This window comes from Camelus ferus, chromosome 3, assembly GCF_009834535.1.
Source record: "Camelus ferus isolate YT-003-E chromosome 3, BCGSAC_Cfer_1.0, whole genome shotgun sequence".
Lineage (NCBI taxonomy): Eukaryota > Metazoa > Chordata > Mammalia > Artiodactyla > Camelidae > Camelus > Camelus ferus.
The window spans coordinates 41,320,338-41,341,543 of record NC_045698.1 but is presented as its reverse complement, the minus strand read 5'-3'; the positions used below and the strand labels follow the sequence as shown (position 1 = coordinate 41,341,543).

The window sequence follows — 21,206 nt, the reverse complement described above, 5'->3', positions numbered from 1 at the left end:
TTTTTCTCAAAGTGAGATCTAAGCAGTGTGTATACATATTGTTGCCACAGGATATGAATAAGCGAGAGACTGAGTTTAATTGGTAATGGAAGTGGAGAGTGGACTCCATAGAGTTATGAGCTTCCCTGCTATTCACCAACACAACCTAAGAGGAGCCACCACTGCTTGCATCAAGCCCCAAATTTATCACCATCTCCATAAAATGAATAGTGAGACTGAGACCCAGCAGCCACTGTTTTCCCACCCCACCACCCTTAGTAGCCTCACAACAGTAATTACCCACTAGTGGGGACAAGAAGATTATTACAACAAAGGTTTTGGGGAAAGTGAAGTGGTTTAATATAAGACATTGATATGATTTCATCAATAGGAAACGACACAAGGAAGATTTATTTGAACACCAGACTACCATAAACAATAACTTCTAGCAAGAAATGGAGAGGCTGTGGTTGACGTTGTTGAAGAAGGGTATAAAAAAAGGTCCCCATGCAACTCCTAACAGAAATACCACAATAATTAGAATGGGGAAAAGCACGTTCATGTTCCAAAAGGTAAGACCAACACCACCATTTCTACTGTTAGGCATCTACCACAATATTCTAACATTCCTAAGGAGGGATAAGTGACTTAGTATACTGATAACTACACGTGTGAGAAGAGACTCAGATCAGTGGGACTAAATCTGTATTAGGACTATAGGTCATGATTTCACATAGACTTTAATCTCTAAAGGCTTGGAAAGATCAGCAAAGAAGATAAAGAAATCAAGGAGGTAACACCTGGTATCAGCAGTCTTCTTAACACTGGTACCTCTACAACTTCCATTACCAATGCAGACACCCAGAAAGCCTTAAACCACGAGTTAGCAGAGTCAAAATCACATGATCTATCAGCTGATCAGTTTCAGTGAAGATTAAACGCTACAGGTTTAGTAGGGCAGGACTAAGAAAATGTTAGCTTCTCTCTATCAGAGTCCAGTTTACTCATCCAACAAGAAATGAATGTGAAATTCCAGCAAAAAAATGAATAAAGGCTGGAAGTGAATGAACGAATGAAGTCGTAAGTGTTTGCTTTTTGCCAGTGGATCAGGTAACTAGAAATATCTGCAGTACTTATTTAGCATGGTTTTTTTTTTTAACTATTTTTACCAAAAGATGTTTCTAAAAAACAATCTCTAAGACTCAATTTTCCTAATATGCCTTCAAAAGTTTTTATTTGTTTTACACATGGTTCAGTTGAGATACACAAATACCTCATTTTAAATTGTAAAAATTTATAATTTGATTATTTTCAAAAGTCAAATAGCAGTCACCTATTAACAAAGGAGTTACATAATAGAATAAAAAGGGACAGATAAATGAGATTTTTCAAAGGGAAAAAAATCATGATTGATAAACACCACAGAGGTATATAATAAGAAAATTCTGAGCCTGGATGACTGAGAAAACAATGCCACTAGTGGGAGAGTGAGGTACTTTATCCTAAGTCAGTTGTTAATAGCAATCATGCCCTGGTGTTAATAAGACAATCTACAGATACAGAATTATAGCTCAAGAAACAAATTAGGATTGGGTTCCTGTGACAATCTTCTCACATGACCCTCCCCCAACCATCCCATTTTTCCAGTTTGAGAAAATTCCTGTACTCCATCCTAATTCACTATCCTTTAACTCTCTAATCTCATTGACTTGAGTATGAATTATATTGTACACACATACACATTTAAAAAAATAAAAGAGCAAACACCTGTGTATTTACCATAAGCCAGGTCAAGAAACAATACCTTTGAAACCCTGTGTATCTACCTTCCTAAATGAATCTGCCTCTCTCCCCCTCTTTTTCCCCTCCACCAGAAGTAACCACTACCCCATATTTGAGATAATCATACTGTCACTTTTCTTCAGTTCTATCACTTATAAATGTAACACACAAGAAACCTAAAGTTTGCCTATTTTTAAAACTGTATATAAATGGATACTTTTAAGACTTCTTTCGGGGGTTGGGAAGGGACAGACTGGGATTTCAAAATGTAGAATAGATAAACAAGATTGTACTGTATAGCACAGGGAAATACATACAGGATTTTGTGGTGGCTCACAGCAAAAGAGAATATGACAATGAATGTATGTATGTTCATGTATAACTGAAAAACTGTGCTCTACCCTGGAATTTGACACAACATTGACTATAACTCAATAAAAAATGTTTAAATAAATTTAAAAAAGACTTCTTTCTTGTTGCACAACACTATTTTATGTTGCTGTATATTAACCATAGTTCACTCATTTTCACTACATATGTCAAAATTTATTCTACTGTTGATAGACATTTGCTTTTGCTTCTCTGTTAGGAACAATGGTGCTATAAGGCATTCTTATACATGGGTACTGATACAAATACAGAAATGTTTCTGGGATATACAGTAAGAGAAGAAATTAACGGTATGGGCATATCTAACTATTCTAGTTAGTATTACAATGTTTCCTATACTGGCTACCTGTAAAGATCTGTAATCCCACTAGCAATTACTTCACATCCACAATAATACTTAATATTTGTCAAATTTAATGTGTCCTACTGTGGTTCTAATTTGACTTAATGAGGTTACACCTATTCCGTGTATTTTGGCCATTCGGATGTTTGTGTCTTTTTCCTGTTTGTTTATTACTTCTCTACAGAAATTCCCTTTATATCCTTGGTAACAACCATCTATTATATGTGTTACAAATACTTTCTCCAAAATTGTGGCTTATCTTTTCACTTTTTTTTATGATGTATTTGATGAATTAGTTTTTAATTTTAATGTAGTCTAATGTATATGTTTTTCAATTATGGCTTTTTATGTCATGAAATTCTTTCTAAGACTCAGGTCATTAAGACAGTTTCTTACATTTTCTTCTAAAGTTTTAAAGCCTTTTATATTCAGGACTGTCCACTGTCATTTCGATCTTTGGGTATGGTAACACAATTACCATTTTTCCTCATGGAAAACAAATTGTTCCAGCGCCATTTCCTGAAAAGCCCTCCCTTCTACTTATCTGCAATACCATCCTGTCAAACTTCAAGCATACACACATGAGTCTTTTTCTTTATACTTGAACCAAAACTACAGTGTCTATTATTATTATTATAGCTTTGCGATAAGTCTTGCTATCTGGTAAAAGAAGTCTTCCTGCCTTATTGTTCTTTAAGTTTGTTTGATCTTAGCCTTTTGCATATCTGTATAAATTTTAGAATCAGCTTGACAAATTCCAAAAATCAAATAAATTAACAATAAAAAAATCCACCTGTTAGGATTCTGAATAGAGTTGCACTGAATATTTTGTTTATATTTTTACATCATTGATCAAGAGTAATGACTGGCCAGCAGGTTTTTTTGTTTGTTTTCTCATACAAACTTTACTCTGGAATAGTTATTGTAAAAGTAGAATTATTTGAACCTCGAGTGTTTGTTACGTGCTGGTTAAAACCATCTTGGCTTAGTGTTTTATTCGTGAGAAGATTCAATTTCCTTAATAATTATAAGATTACAGTAATCTTGTAATTATATATATAGTTTACTATCCCTGCCTGTTTTGATAATTATATTTTTCTAGGAGATTTATATTGAATTTTCACATTTTGGGCATAAATGTGTTCATAATTATGTAGAATGCCTGTGGCACCTATAATGATAATCACTTTTTATCTCCAATTTTTCAACTTTTTTCCTTGATAAATATCACCTGAGATTTGTCAAGTTTGTCTTTTCTAAGAACATTTGGTTTTGTTCAGCGCCTGTATTATATGATACTAAATAATGAATGCTCTTAGTCATTATTTCTTTCTTTCAACTGACTTTGGTCATATCTTGCTGGTTCTCTTTCTTAAATTCTTCAGGTGGATGCTTATTTACCTCATTCATCTTTATCCTTTCTTCTTTCCTTATAAGCAAGCAATTAAAGCTACACACTTCTAAGAACAGCTTTAGCAGCATCTTAAAATTTTTCATGTGTAGTATTTTTTTGTTACTGTTCAGTTCAGACTATTTTCTAATTTTATGATTCTCTGAATCTAGGTGTCCTGTTTATGATTTCTAAAGGTGAGCTATATGACCAAGCAGAACAGATAAAGCCACAAATAATTGGTATGACTTCCCCAGTGCATGGTGGCTGAGTACTACCCCTGTATTTCTACCTTAATTACACTGACTGCCTCCCTTGGAGAAAAATTTCCTATAAATCTAGCTCCACGGAGCAAACCAGCAGAAATTTTATTAACATCTTTAAAGAGGAGCCACTCAAGTCTTTGTCTTTAAACAGTGAATCTGACTCTGATTCTTTTTTTTTTAGACCCCTATAATTCTTCACGAGTCAAACTTTTGCCATCTTTGCCTGCTCAGCCCCACCTGTTCCTTACTATTTATGATCCATTCCTGTTTCATAGTGATTTTGTTCTGGAGCTCAGCTATGCCTTTTTGAAGGTTTTCTCTTATATATCTGGGGCAGATGAATGCCAGTACATGAACTTTACTGTAGTATTTTGACCAGAAGCACCGATCCACCTATAAGTCATACATCATACTCACAGAAAATGGCAGTCAGATTTGAAAACTGTAAGTTCACACTATTACATAAAGTCAACACTGCTATATAAATTAATTATAACTATTACAGTTTCAAAACTATGATTCTTTAAAACTTAAAAATCTAGAGACAGATTTAAAAGTTTCCAGCTTTATTTTAATTTATCTTTACAGTGTAGAAAATGTTATCTGTGGAGAGTGAAGTGAAAAAATAGTTGCAAAGAGTTTTGTAAAGTACAGGCAAATTCTGCAGGATGTCTCCCCGGTTATCTTCCCAGTAGAACATCTCTTGGTTTTTAATACTTAAACTTCATAGAACTTATTTTTCAATGTAAGGTATTTTGGCCATTGTTTAAATAGGGAAAGATTTATATTTGTATATGCTAAAACTCAATTTGCATTTTAAACAACAGAGTACTGAGTTGCATTCCAAATATAACTGATAGATGGTCAGAATCACAATTAAAAAGCATGCCAAATATCTAAGTGATACAAAACATAGGCATCATACTCATTGTGAGCTACTTTCTGATACTGTATACTTGTCCTGAATGTATTCCACAGCCTTCATATTTATTTAGTCCTTATTTTGCCAAGTGTTGAATGAGTCCCAAAATAATTAAGAAAATGCTGAAAGAAAATATTGGGGATGGGCAAAAAACAATCAGAATGAAAGAAAAAAGATTTTACTGCATATGAAATGAATTTGTTATCCTTAGTTACTGTTTGTTAAACATGATAGTATTTTACTCTATGCAGGTGATTCACAGTGTCAGTTTTACATTTTGAAATTAGGGAGTTTTGGGCAATTAACATTGCAATTTTTTTTTTTAATTTAAAATATAGGCAAATAGGCTCCCTGTCAACATTTTCACACACAACATGTGATTTTTCAGGAACAGATTACTGATCTTGGTGGTAGATGATTATATTGTTTAAAAACAGGATCCCTTTAGTTTCTGCTATTGAGAACTAACAGATTTTAAAAAAAATCAGAGTCTATATTTGACCATTTTCAACCTGAAAAATGGCAATTTCATATAGTTAAACCTAAGAAAAATAGAAATTTCACCCCAAATTGAGATGTCAGGATAATTTATAATATCTATCAAATCAAATACTATAAATACATAAAATATTTTGAAATCATAATCTGTATTTCAAAGCCATTTATGTTTAGTTCATTTTAAGAAATATCTTTACATCATGTTAAGTCTCAACTATTTGTTACAGTGAAATCAAAGGGAAAATAGTTCAGATCTCAACTTTTAAAAATCTGTTAGTAAATACTAAGACAAATGATTTTTTAAACAGAAAAAATACCCACAAATAACTGCCGCAGTAAACAAAAATAACAAATATATAGATTCTATATTTCAGGGCTTTCTAATCTTTAAAATTTAAGATGGTTACTTATGATTGCTATTGGAGCTACTTAAGGTGCCATAAAATCTCATATATTTATTTAGCTGTCAAAAACAAGTCTTACATGTTGACAATCGCCTTTTGGTCTCTGAAAACAGAATCCTATTATATGTTTCCCAGTTCACAGCTGAAATTCACAGCAGCTGTGAGGCTAGGAAATGCCAGCAACCAATTAGGCTGGCATAAACCTTGTCTAGCATATAAAGTATAATTTGGTTGCAAATGCAGAAGGCGAGAACCAAAATAAAACATCCAAGAATACTAATAAAGTATCCTTACATGTATTTTAAAGTCTGAATATTCAAAATGCTAACAAATACATGTATATAATGAAAAGAATATAGTCGTAGAACATAAGGAAAAATATGAAAAAATGGCAATCAATTATTTTCATTCAGACTCATGCTGTTTTTAAAAAGGTTGCAGCTGTTTGCGACATACCTAGGATAACAAATTCCTTGTTTTTTTTTCCTATTTCTAATTACCCTAATCAGAGTTGAGGTATACATGAGCATATATCGGACGAGCCTTCCTAAAAAGTAAACATTTCTATCAGTTCCTCTTCAGCTATTTCTATTAAATTTTCTTTTCATATTTCTAAAAACAGTAAGACCTTAGCAAAAATTTCAAAATTGAAACATGTAAGAATAACACAACTAAAATGAATGAGTGAAAATAAAACTTGAATTATAAGATTATTTATAATGGTGATTTGCAAACCCTTAGAAGTTAACGTCTCTGTTTAAAGTTTGATAAGTTTAAAAGCATGACAGAGATCAATGCTTAATAAATATCATTAGCTAAAAATATTTAAATCTTTTTACACGCTTTGAAACAAATAGTAGTTATTGATCATTCACATGCATATAGCCATATAATGAAAACTAATATAACAATAAAACGTTTAGTAACCTCCTCAGTTTTCAATCAGAATACTATTGCATAATTTGAAAGGCTTCTTACGCACTTTTTTTTGCAAGCAGGGACTAAGAGGAAAAGCAAGTATAAATATCCATACTCAAATAAATATTACTCTGAATTATAAAATATTGCACATTCAGAACAAGTGCTTGGGAGAATGATGCTGTTTCCAGAGGATAAAATACATATGCTTGCTTAATTCAAAGCAACTGGTAAATAAATCTCTGAAAGAAGCACTTTATTTGGAAGTCACTTCCTACCAGAAGAGAATCCTGGTAAGTTTTCTTAAAACATACTGATCTCAAAACTTTTGGAACTTCATATCACACAACTGATTAAAATCTTAAGTTTCTTATTATTTCTTAAATTTTATATAAAATATTGATTTCAGTAAAATAAATCAACTGTATACATTGTTATAAGAACCAGTGCCAGTGTACAATGCAAATTTGAGTGCATCTTTCCAAGTAGAGTCATAGCAAAACATGTTATGTTAATTAACTTTTGTTGTCTAAAGAGGTTTGTTTTAAAGCTATGTTTTAAAAGAGCTACAATTCCTTTCTTCAACTTATTAAAAGGACGCTCCTTTAGGAACATGGAGACATTCCAACGGGAAAATAAAGATTTCCAAAATGCTGCCTTAAAGTAGAAAGACTAAATATGACAATCAGAGGATGTTACTAAGAGCAATATTTAGAAAATGAAAAACACACACGCAGTAATATTCATACATTATTTCTTTTCTTGCCAACTACCTCAAAGCAGTTTATAATTTATTATTTATATTCTCTCCAAAAGTAAATGTCAATCTTTTCCTAGATGCCAACGACCAGTAAATGAGGACAGAAAAGTATCTGGTGATTTGTTGGAGGTAATTATAGCAGATTCAGTAGAAGTCAAACTCCCAAACTCTGATAGCCAGGTTTTGTTAGCTAATTGAAGCAATGATGAAAAGAATCCTTAATGAGGACTACGTAAGCGTCACACCTTCTTCAATAGCTATGGTGGAACAAGGAGCCATTAGAGAAGGGCACAAATAATGCCTCAGCTGACACTGGTTAACAGTGCTGTTGCTGTTTAGTAAATCTCTGGGGAATATGACTGCCAAACATAGAAACCTTTTTGTTTTGGTTTATCACATTTAAGATGTTACTGTTTATAACTAAATTAAAAAGTTCAAGCATTTCCTTTCTTAAGACTTTAAACACAAAGCTGGAATTTTGACACTAGAAGAGAAAAACAGGAATGGTACAGCTAAGAATGTTCATAAAGAAAATACAACTAAAAAATGGGACATTCATATTGTAAACAAACTACAAATTCTCAAATTCTTACCTCATTTGTCCACTGTTTTGAAAAGGGATGTGAAAATTCAATACTGCTCAGTTTTTCTGGGCTGACAGGGAAATTTCAGAACTTGCTGGGATTTTATAGAGATGACTGAACCACACTACACATTAACAATCTGGGTAACGTTATCATTTAGAAGGGCCCATTGTAAATTATATTTGAGAATTTCTATCCTTATTTACCCACAAAGGTAATAAGAAAAATGTTATAAAGGGGCCATGATCCCATTAAAAAGTATTAAATCACTATACTTTCCTGATACTACTCTGCATATTTGGGGCTGGGGAAAGAAAGTATTAAAGTATCCAAAGCCACTGGTAAAGGGAACATAAAAACTGAATATCTAAAATCATCATACATTATATAATTAGGATTCTAGTTGAAACAGTGAAAATGTAAACAAACCTTACAAAACAGCATTAAAAAACTTCATAAAGTTTATTAACTAGCTAAAATTTAATAATTAAATCTCAAAACATTTTAATTAAAATGTCATTTTTCTGGGTGACAGAATATCCAAAATATATCTTTATTCATTTGTTTAACAATAAAAGATTTGCTGTCTAGAATACCAGAGTTTGACAAGCGGTGGTGCTAAAATAACACGTTGCTGATAGTCCAAAGTTTTTTAGGACATGTGCTCCCAAAGGAAGCACTAATCCAAAGTTTTGAAGAACTGCTTTTCACAGACATTCTGCTGCATATATTGAGTAATGCTATCTAATTGCTCCCTGGCTTAAATTCTTATATACTCAAAAGGGAATTCCATGCCAATACAGCTGCACTATTCTGTGACCTTTTCATGGCAACATGTCGTTATCATCTTCTCTTATACTTAAATACATCCTAACAAGAGCTAGGGATATTTTGGAATGTTTTTCAACAGTTAACAGCAGTAACCCAGGCAATGTAGACTTATACATATTTTTTTTCCATCCTTCTATTTTCAAGCTTTCTATGTTCGTATGTTTTGGGCATGGTCTTATACATACACTTATTAACAAAATTAAAACATAACTCAGAAAGTTGCCAAAAACATTATAAAATATTCAGCCATCCCTATTAGTTTTTACCTACCTTCCTTTCACTAGGGAATTTAAGGCCTAAATTCAGGTGACTGAGTGTAGTAAGTGTTTTGCAGATGTGCTAACGTGAATACTAAGCAGACTGGAAACTTCAGAATCTTTCAAAAAAAAAACCTCTCACGGATAAAAAGAGGCTAAGCAATCTGAATATTTTACTATGAGATGACTGTACTGTAAAACACTTATAAGACAAACTTGCTACTGTCTATAGAAACAGCAGTATATGCCAACAGTAATAAGAAAAAGTACCTGGTATTGAAAAGCTAGCCTGTCTACCTTTCCTATCTTCCAGGATAATGGGAAAGAAAAGCTTTTCTTAAAACCTTAAAGAATGTTATAAACACAATGTAAGTGATTTTCAAAAACACAAATCCCAAAAAAGTATTTTGTCACCAGAAAGGGTAGAATATGGGAAATGCCTGTTCAAGCCAAATAATAATGATACACACATCTAAACATGAAAAATAAAACTGCTACAGACAAAAATGGAATTTTAATGGAAAATGCTGAATATTAATAAAATATTAAACCATTCATCACTAAAAATGAATTTTAAAATAGTCACATTCTTTTTTTTTTTTAATGGAGGTACTGGGTATTAAACCTAGGACCTCATGCATGCCAAGCACATGCTCTACCACTGAGCTATATACTCCACCCTAATAATCACATTCTTAACTACAATACAAAATTCATTCCTTAATGCATTACTGTGTTGCTGTGGTCTTGAACAGCAGTCCAGATTCAGAGTACTTAACCCATAATTTCTTTGCTATGGATTAAACTGTGTCCCCCAACACTTGCCCCCCACCGAATTCCTATGTTGAAGTTCTAAACCCCAACTGCTCGGAGATACGGTCTTTGGAAGCTAATTAGGGTTAGATGAGGTCCTGAAGGTAGGATCCTCATGATAGGATTTGTGACTTTGTGAAGGGGAAAAGGGAGATGTTCTCTCTCCACCATGTAAGGACACACTGAGAAGATGGCACCTGCAAGACAGGAAGAGCTCTTACCAGGAATCCAAACAGCCAGCACCTTGATCTTGCAGCCTCCAGAAAGGTAAGAAATAGATGTCTGTTGTTTAAGCCACCCAGTCTATGGTATTTTGTTATAGCAGCCTGAGCAGACTAATATACCCTCTTTCAAATGGTTAAGAATATAATCAAGCAGTAAGAATACAAAGTAAGCCACATTCCCTGCCCCATGCCAAAATCTCAATCTTTGATTGTAATGTCACTACTTCTCCCAGGAATTTGTCATCACAAAAAATCTCTGCTCCACTCTACCTATGGAAGCCTATGATGGTAGTGCCTCTGAGCCAGGGAAATTTCTACTTTCAATGCTTGGCCAATCTGGATTAAGAGAATAGATAATCACTCCCTCAAACCTTTGTAACGATAAGGTAAAATGTGAAATAGCAAATTTGGTTTGGCTAGAGCAAAACATACACAAAGAAGAGTCACAGAAAGCACATAAACAAATACCCAGTATGTGTGGTATTAAAATCCCATGGGACAGTGTGATTAGGAATAAAGGTCTAAAACGGCTCTTTGGAAAGGGGGTAGTAAAGAAAAAAGGTTTGAAAAACACTGATATAGATAGTATTTAAAGCAGGCGTGATCAACAAGAAAATGAGGGTAGAAGTCCTGGTCTTCAATGTACAGTCAGGGAGATAATGAGATACCAGCAAAGGATATTCAAGAAGTTGCCAGAGAAAAAGACAAAAATCAGAAGAGCAAAGTCCTAAAAGTCAAGTGAAAAAGTTATTTTGAGGAAGAGAATGTGAATCAACTGCCAAATGCTATTAACAAATCAAGTAAAGGGAGATCAATGGCTAAAAGTAAAAGTGGGATCAAGAGTTTTTTTGTTTTTTGTTTTTCAGACGAGAGAAATAACAACATTCCAATATGCTGATGGAAATAATTCAGTAAAAAAGAAAATACTGATGTTACATCACAAAGAGAGAACTGATGAAGTGGTAACTTTGGGCAGATTGAAGGGGATAGGATCCTCTGCACAAGTGGAGGAAACTGGCCTAAAATAGAAAATTTATCCATGGCAAAATAAGGAAGGCAGTTGGCTAAGTAAGAAAGGCAGTTACAGGCACAGATACTGGTACTTGGATACAGTAACAGTACCCAAGTACTGGATATTGAACCTAGGACCTCGTGCACGCCAAGAACACGCTCTACCACTGAGCTATACTCCGCCCTAATAATCATATTCTTAACTACTATACAAAGTCTACCATGGTAGACTTGAAAAAGCTCTTTTCCGATTGCTCATATTTCTCAGCGATGAAATAGCAAGCAAGATCATCTACTGAGTGTGGGTGAGTAAATAAACACTATGGATTTTATGACAAAAGTCAGCTAGGAAAGAGTGAATGGAGGTTTAAAACATATATAAGGGAGTGATCTGGGGTTTTGCCAATCAAGAGAGGGGGCAAGGGAGTTGAAGTTATATACATAAAGGAGTGCTTATAAGAAAGTAAATGAGGACATGAAGGGGAGAAAGGAATAATAAAAATAGTAGGATTATAAATCCTAGTGGGGTCAAAAGATGAGTGGAGTCAGGATACTACAAGGAATATGCTAGAAAGACAGGATGGTGACCAACAACCGGGATGCTTGAAACTGAAATTATAAAGATGTCAGGATATAGTGAGCTAAGGCCAAGGGCAAGACCACTGAAAGGAAGGAAAGAAAGAAATTCAAAGAACTGAGAGATTACGGTACTAGAAGGATCATCTACATATGAACAATGCAATTATCAAAAAAGATAGGAATAGAGGAGTGAAAGAGGAGCAAAAATCCTCAAGAAATTATGGAAGTTGGCAATGCCTACAATTTCTATCTTGGGAAACCAGGTATATGGTGCTTCCACTAACCAATATAAGGAATACAGGAAATATAGAAATGAGGAGATAAAGGCAACAAATTTCATTTTTGATGAGTTTAATTTGAAATACCAGCAGGAAATCCATGTGGTGATATCTAGAAGGCAGATCTGAAACCAAGGAGAAAGATTAGGTCATTTAAAAAAGGTTTTTATTTAAAAAAACTTTACTCTATTATGAAAATTAGGAAACATATAAATGACAAATACCTTTCATTCAGTTTAATTAATTTTAACACATAGCCAATCCTACTGTCACTCCTCCCACTACCACGACTGGATTATTCTGAAGCAAATCCCAGACATGACATCAACTCAACCATATTAATTTACTTCAGTATGTATGGAGATAAAATTTTATGGGGTTTTCACATTCTCTGTTTTTAAAAAGAAATCCCTTCCTGTAAATTCATTTTTCTTTTTTTCTATGTTTTTGTATAGCTGGAAGGATTTTTAATAAATTGATCCACATGCATTGATCTGTTTTAATATTAAAGATATGGTCATGAAAGAAACCAAACCAAAACAAATCACCTTCACCACAGTTCAAGTTTAAATTCAGTTTCCCACATGTATCTTTATGCTTGGTTTTGTGCTGTGCTTACTATGGTTCCTCTAAATCCCAGAGACATTGTATCACATATGCACACTTACACACATAATAGACACCCTTCAACTCTGGTAACAAAGACAGCTGACTTCACTATTAGGATTCCAATATATTCTGAAGCCTTATTCATCTTGTATCAAAAACTGCAGTGTCTGCTGACAAATGCTAAATCAATCTGCTCTCTATGTTAAAAGGTCAAGAATGAGTGTTAGGATCAAGGAAGAACATATGTAAATATTTTAGGTAATAAAGGTCATGGAAAAGACTACAGAAGTAAAAAAAAACCAAAAACATAAAAGTAGATTACATCTTTAATTAGGCAATGGTTTCTTAGATATAACAAAAGCACAGCAACAAAAGCAAAGATAGATAAATTGGACTTAATCAAAATTAAGACTTGTACTTCAAAGGATACTACTCAAAAAAAGAAAACCCATGCAATGGTAGAAAATATCTGCAAAGCATACAAGAAAGAAAAGTAAGGGAACACTATTCAGGATATTTATAGAACTTTTACAACTCAGTAATGAAAAGATAAATAAACTAATTTTTCAAACAGACAAAGAATTTGAAGAGACATTTCTCTAAAGAAGATACACAAATGGCTAGTAAGTACATTCACACCTTTGAAAATAGCTGTAATAAAAAAGACAGTAACAAATTTTATTACAGATGTGGAGAAGCTGGAACCCTCAAATATTACATCACTGGAGAGAGTGTAAAATGGTATAATCATGGAAAACAGTATGACAGTTCCTCGAAAAGTTAAGCATAGAGTTACCACATAACTCAGCAATTCCACTCCTAGGTAGATATATACCCAAAAAACCAAAAAACGTATGCCTACATGGAAACTTGTAGATGAATGGTACTCGTAACAGCAAAAAAACTGCAAACAATCCAAATGTCTATCAATTGACAAATGGATAAGTAAAATGGAACATTACTCGTAGAAAAGAACAGAATACTGAAACATGCTACAACATGGATAAACTGTGAGCACAGATTATGCTAAGTGAAAGAAGTTAGCCATTAAATGTCACAGAGTGTACAATTCCATTTATATGTAATGTCCAGAACAGGCAAATCCATTGAAACAGTAAGTTTATTAGTAGATGCCAGGGACTGGAGTGAAGAGAAAATGCAGACTGCTAATGAGTATGAGTTTCTTTTTGGGGAGATAAAAATGTTCTGAAATTAGACGGTCATAACAGTCACACAAGTCTGGGAATATACTTAATATCACTGAATTGTACACTTTAAAAAAGTGAATTTTTCCACCTGATTTTTTTCTTTACTGAAATATATCTGACATATAACATTGTATTAGTTTCAAAGGTACAACAAAATAATCTGTGTATATTGTGAAATGATCACCACAATAAGTTGACATCCATTACCACATACAGCTACAAATTTTTTCTTATGATAAGAACTTTTAAGTCTACTGTCTTAACTTTCAAATATACAATACAGTATTAACAACTGCAGTCATCAAGTTGTATACATCCTGTGACATTTTATTTTATATGTTTGTAACTTTTGACCCCCTTTCTCTCATTTTGCCATCCTCCCATGCCTGCTGTTTCTGGTAACTACCTATCTGTTCTCTGTACCTGAGTCTGGTTTTTTGTTTTGTTTTTAGATTTCACATACAAGTGAGATCACGTAGTATTTGTTTTTCTCTGACTTATTTCAGTTAGCCTAACACCCTCTGGGACCATCCATGTTGTCACAAGTGGCAAGACTTTATTCTTTTTAATGCCTATATAATATTCCACTGCGTGTGTGTGTGTGTGTGTGTGTGTGTGTGTGTGTGTGTGTATATACACACACACACACACACACACACAGACTCCATATCTTTATTCATCCATCCACTAATGGGCACTTACATTGATTCCATGTCTTGGCTATTGTAAATTATGCAGCAATGAACATGAAGGTGCAGATTTTCTTCTGACATAGGATTTTGTTTCCTTTGGATAAATACCCAGAAGTGGAATTGCTACTAGATCATATGGTAGTTCTACTTTAAATTTTTTGAGGACCTTCCATACTGTTTTCCATAATAGCTGCACCAACGTACATTCCCAACAACAATACACAAAGGTTCCCTTTTCTCTACATCCTCACCAACACATATTTCTTGACTTTCTGGTAAGAGCCATTCTAACAGGTGTGAGATATCACACTGTAGTTTTGATTTGCATTTCCCTAATAATTAGTGATGTTGAGCCATCTTTTCACATACTTGTTGGCCATCTGTATGTCATTTTGGAGAAAATGTCTATTGAGATTCTTGGCTCTTTTTTTTTTTTTTGCTTGAATTCTTTATGTTTAAGATATTAATTTCTTATCTCTTTGTCTTCTAAATTTATAATTTATTTAACCATGTTCTGAGTTGGAAAAATCCCAATCTATTATTTAGTAAGTCTGTTAAGTTTATCAGATTAAAAACTGTAACATTCATTTTCAAATTTTTAATAAAAAAATCACTTTATTCTTATAATCAGACACAATACATGACATCTTGTTTTTCTATATTGATTCTCACAACACTAGAGCTTAAGTATTTTTCATTATATGTATGGATCTCATAAACACTTTAAAAATTAAACCTGTTATCTTTTATGGGCCATTTAACTTCAGAAAAAAACAATCTATAGGCACAGTATCAACTTCATAATCCAAGCTAGCAAATTTTAAAAATGTATGTTGTACACTGTGTGGATAAGAGTATGAGGAATCAGCCAGTTTTGCAGATACAAAGGTAAATTCACAGACTCTTCATGGAAGCAAATTGGCAAGATCTATCAAAATTAAAAATAAACAATTTTCTGACCCAGAGATTCTACTACTAGGACTTTATCCTACAAATATAGTCATGTACATAAAAAAAGATTCAAGTTCAAGATTATTCAGTACACTACTGACTGTATAGTAGCTACAGAATCAGCAAAATCTAAATTGTGGTATATTCAATCACTAATAAGCAGCAATAGGAGCACCTAAATATATAAAACGAATACTAACACATATAAAGGGAGAAACTGATGGGAATACAATAATAGTAGGAGACTTTAACACCCCACTAACACCACTGGACAGATCTTCCAGACAAAAAATCAATAAGACAATGGAGATACTAAATGACACAATGGAACAGTTAGACTTAGTTGATATTTCAGGACATCACATCCCCCCAAAACAGATATACATTCTTTTCAAGTACACATGGAACATTCTCTAAGACAGACCACATACTGATACAAAAGAAGCCTCAACAAATTTAAGAGGATAGAAATTATTTCAAGCATCTTTTCTGACCACAAAGGCATGAAACTAGAAATCAATCACAGAAAGACGAGAAAAAAACTACTGCATGGAGACAAAACAATATTGTACTAAAAAAACCAATGGGTCAACAACGAAATGAAAGAAGAAATTAAAAAATAACTTGAGACAAATGACGACAAAAACACAACCACACAAAATCTATGGGATGCAGCAAAAGCAGTCCTAAGAGGGAAGTTCACTGTAATACAGGCCTTCCTCAAAAAACAAGGACAATCTCATAAAAACAGCCTAACCTACTACTACTACCTAAAAGACTTAGAAAAAGAAGAACAAACAAAATCTAAGGTCAGCAGAAGGAAAGAAATAATAAGGATCAAAGAGGAAATCAATAAAACAGAGATAAAAAAAAAAAGAAAAAAAATCAAACCAAGACCTGGTTTTTTGAAAGAGCAAACAAAACTGATAAACCTTTGACCAGGCTCACCAAGAGGAAAAGAGAAGACACAAGTAAGAAATGAAAATGGAGAAATTACAACCAACACGATAGAAATACAAAAAAATCGTAAGAGAATACTATGAACAATTACATGGCAACAAATTGGACAACCTAGAAGAAATGGACAAGTTTCTAGAAATATACAGTCCACCAAAACTGAATCAAGAAATAGTTAACTTGAACAGACCAATCACTAGAAGTAAAATAGAATCAGCAATTAAAAAACAAAACAAAACAAAAAAGACCTCCCTGTAAACCAGAGTCTAGGACCAGATGGCTTCACTGGGGAATTCTACCAGACATACAAAGGAGAACTCATACTGATCCTTCTCAAACTCTTTTAGCAAATAGAATCCAACAACACATAAAAAAGACCATACACTATAATGAAGTTGGATTCATTCCAGGGACATAAGGATGGTTTAACACATGCAAATCAATGAACGTGATAAACCACACCAACAAAAGAAAGGACAAAAATCACATGATCATCTCAACAGATGTAGAAAAAAATTCTGATAAAATTCAACACCCACTTATGATAAAATCTCTTACCAAAGTGGGTATAGAGGGAACATATCTCACCATAATATAAGCTATTTATGACAGATCCGCAGCCAACATAATACTCAATGGTGAAATTAAAAGCCTTCCTGCTAAAATCTGAAACAAGACAAGGAGGCCCACTCTTACCACTTCTATTCAATACAGTATTGGAAGTTTTAACCGTAACAATCAGAAAAGAAAAAGAAATAAAAGTGATCCAAACTGTAAGAGAAGAGGTAAAACTGTCACTAAATGCAGATGACGTAACACTATATAGAGAAAATCCTAAAGGCTCCACACAAAAACTACTAGAGTTGATAAAAGAATTCGACAAGGTAGCAAGATACAAGATTAACATGTAGAAATCAGTCATATTTCTTTACACTAACAATGAAATGTCAGAAAAGCAAAGTAAAAAAGACAATTTCTTCTCAAATCACATTAAAAAATACTCAGGAATAGACCTGACCAAGGAGGTGAAAGACTTATACACGGAGAGTTACAAAACACTGATTAAGGAAATTAAAGGTGACTTAAAGAAACAGAAAGATACCCCATGCTCCTAGATTGGAAGAATCAATAGTTAAACTGAACATACTACCCAAAGCAATCTACAGATACAATGCAATCCCTATGAAATTAACCAGAATATTTTTTCACAGAACTAGAACAAATAATCCTAAAATGTATATGGAATCACAAAAGACCCAGAATTGCCAAAGCAATCCTGAGGGAAAAGAACAAAGCTGGAGACATAACCCTCCGACTTGAGACAGTACTACAGAGCAATGGTAACCAAAAAAGTGTAGTATTGACACAAAAACAGACATATGAATCAACAGAACAGAACAGAGAACCCAGAAATAAACCCACAGATTTATGGCCAATTAATCTTCCAACAAAGGAGGCAAAAATATACAATGGAGAAAAGATAGTCTCTTCAGCAAGTAGTGTTGGGAAAGTTGGACAGCTGCATGCAAACCAGTTAAGTTAGAACACTCCCTCACACCATACACAAAAATTAACTTAAAATGGCTTAAAGACTTAAACATAAGACACTATAGACCTCCTAGAAGAAAACATAGGCAAAACATCCTCTGACATAAATCTTAGCAATGTTCTCCTCTCCTAGGGCAGTCTACCCAGGAAACAGAAACAAAAGCAAAACAGACAAATGGGACCAAATTAAACTTACAAGCTTTTGCACAGCAAAGGAAACTATAAAAAATAAGACAACCTACAGAATGGGAGAAAATATTTGCAAATGACGTGGCTGACAAGGGATTAACTTTCAGTATATACAAACAGCTCATAAAACTTAGTAACAAAAAATAAACAACCCAAACCAAAAATGTGCAGAAGACCTAAACAAGCAATTCTCCAATGAAGACATAAATGGCCGGCAGGCATATGAAAAGACACTCAATCACTAAATATTAGAGAAATGCAAATTCAAACTACAATAAGGTATCACCCTCACACCAATCAGAATGGTCATCATTAAAAAGTTCACAAACGATAAATGCTGGAGAGAGTGTAGAGAAAGGGGAACCTTACTATACTGTTGGTCGGAATATAGTTTAGTGCAGCCATTATGGAAAACAGTACAGAGATTTCCTTTAAAAACTAAAAATAGACTTACCATATGATCCAGCAACCTCACTCCTGGGCATATATCTGGAGGAATGTCTAATTTGAAAAGATGCATGCACTGCCATGTTCACAGTAGCATTATTTACAACATTCAGGACATGGAAATAACCTAAATGTCCATTGACAGATGACTGGATAAAGAAGTTGTGGTATATATATCTGGTATACACATGTGTGTATACACACACACACACACACACACACACAAATATAGAATACTCAGCAATGAAAAAGAATAAAATAATGCCATTTGCAGCAACATGGATGGACCTGGAAATCGTCATTTTAAGTGAAGTAAGCCAGAAACAGGAAGAAAAATACCATATGATATCACTCATATGTGGAACCTAAAAAAAAGACACAAATGAACTTATTTACAAAACAAACAGACTCACAGACATAGAAAATAAACTTACAGTTACCAGGGGGAAGGTGGTGGGAAAGGATAAATTGAGAGTTCAAGATTTGTAGATACTACTACATATAAAATAAACAAATTCATACTGTATAGTACAAGGAACTATATTCAATACCTTGTAGTAACCTATAATGAAAATAAAAATGAGTATGAAAAGGAATATCATATGTGTGTTTGACTGAAACATTATGCTTTACACCAGAAATTGATATAACGTAAACTGACTACACTTCAATTAAAATAAATAACTATGAAATTAGAAAAAAAAAAACTAGGTAAATAAAACTTTAAAAAATAAATAAAATGCAGCTACGAAAAAGAATAAGAGTATTTTATGCATTCAAAGGTTCTCTAAGATATTGTTATTACTCAGTGAAAATAAAATTAAGAAGCACCTGTATGTACAATATATCATCTGTAAGGAAGAGGTATACTATCACACTTATTGCTATTCAAAACAGGTAAACTTAAAAGCGTACATTAAAAGCAATGGCAGGCGAAGGCAACTGTCAGGAGAGCATGTCTCGGCCGAGTCAATTCCCTGGACCCTGAAAAGCTATTATAATGCCCCTGTGATAAAAACCACCAGATCAGGGCCTACAGGTTTCCTTATTATCTTATCAAGCACAGAAAGAATCACCCTGATGTCACAAACAAACTGGCTACTTGTCCCTTCAGTGCTCGCCATCAGGTTCCTCGGGCTGAAATAAGTCATCGTATCTCAAGCTGTGATGACAAAAGCTGTATTGAGTAGGATGTAGTCAACTAAACCAAGAACCTTGGACAAGAGACTCTGGCTGAGAACACATGGCAGTGCCCTCCTTGTGACGAAGACTGGGATAAAGATTTGTGGGAACAGACCAGCAACCCTTTTGTCTGGGGCACAGCCAACTACTGTGGCAGAAACAGCCCTGCAAGCAACATAGTTATGGAACATAAGAGTAACCTGGCTTCAGGCATGAGCGTTCCCAAGTCTCTGCCGTACGTTCTGTCATGGAAAAACAACAGAAATACACAGTAACTGAATAGCTCATCAAATGCCAGACCGTAGACTCTTGCTTCTTCCTGCTACAGTGGGTTCATTTTTTTCTCTTAATCTAATTATAGAAAGATAAATTGTCTGTGGCTTTCAAACTGAAAAAAGTAAAAAATAAAAAAAATGAAAACAATGGCATACTTTGTTATGTCATACTCTTGATGACTGGAGGATGAACACAAATCAAATTTTTTCAGAATGTCAAAATTTGAAGAGACAGATCAGTGAAAGAGCAGCACAGTTAGACATTCATTTAATCATTGGTTCAGCAAATAGATAATGTATTAAGTATGTAGAGGCCTTGTGCTAGGCACTGGGGAGATGATGTAGCTCAAGTCTGACCAGAGATAATTAAATACTAAAAACTCACGAGTGATTTGGCAGAGTAAATAGAGGACTCGGAAAACATAAAGCAGGGGACCCATCATGGTCTAGAAGTCAGGAGGGATGAAATGTTTAAGAGACAAAAAGGAGCAAAGCAATTAGAAATGTTAGGTACAAGTCTAAGTTCAGTGTGTCTCAGATAAGTGGCAAGAAATGAGACTGGAGAGGGAGGTCAGATTGTTCAGGGTCTACAGTAAGTTATGTTTTAAGTAGGTGATCAGAGGGTCAAATTTATACATTTGAAAGGTTAGTCTGAAAGAGTCAACAACCAAAGACAGACCTTAGGAATTTATTAGGAATTTGCTGAGCAGTACAGGCAAGACATAATGGTAGCCTAATCAAAGTTATAGTAGAGGGATGGAAAAAAATCATGGACTAAAGAGGTACATGAGAGTTAAGAGAACTTGATGATAGGATATAAGGTTAAGACAAAACAAGGAGTCAAGGAAGACAACTAGATTTCTGACTGGGGCAATAGGGTGAATGAAAGTGATGAGAAATATTGAAGAAGTAGATTTGG

General features: G+C 33.9%; 1 protein-coding gene and 1 pseudogene across 3 annotated transcripts in view; one reads left to right on the top strand and one right to left on the bottom strand.

The window, feature by feature from the left end:
* Positions 1 to 21,206, bottom strand: part of KIF2A (kinesin family member 2A) — a 64,735-nt gene that overhangs the window by 31,065 nt on the left and 12,464 nt on the right. The gene's annotated exons all lie outside the window — the stretch shown is intronic.
* LOC102507795 lies at positions 522 to 20,400 on the top strand (annotated as a pseudogene).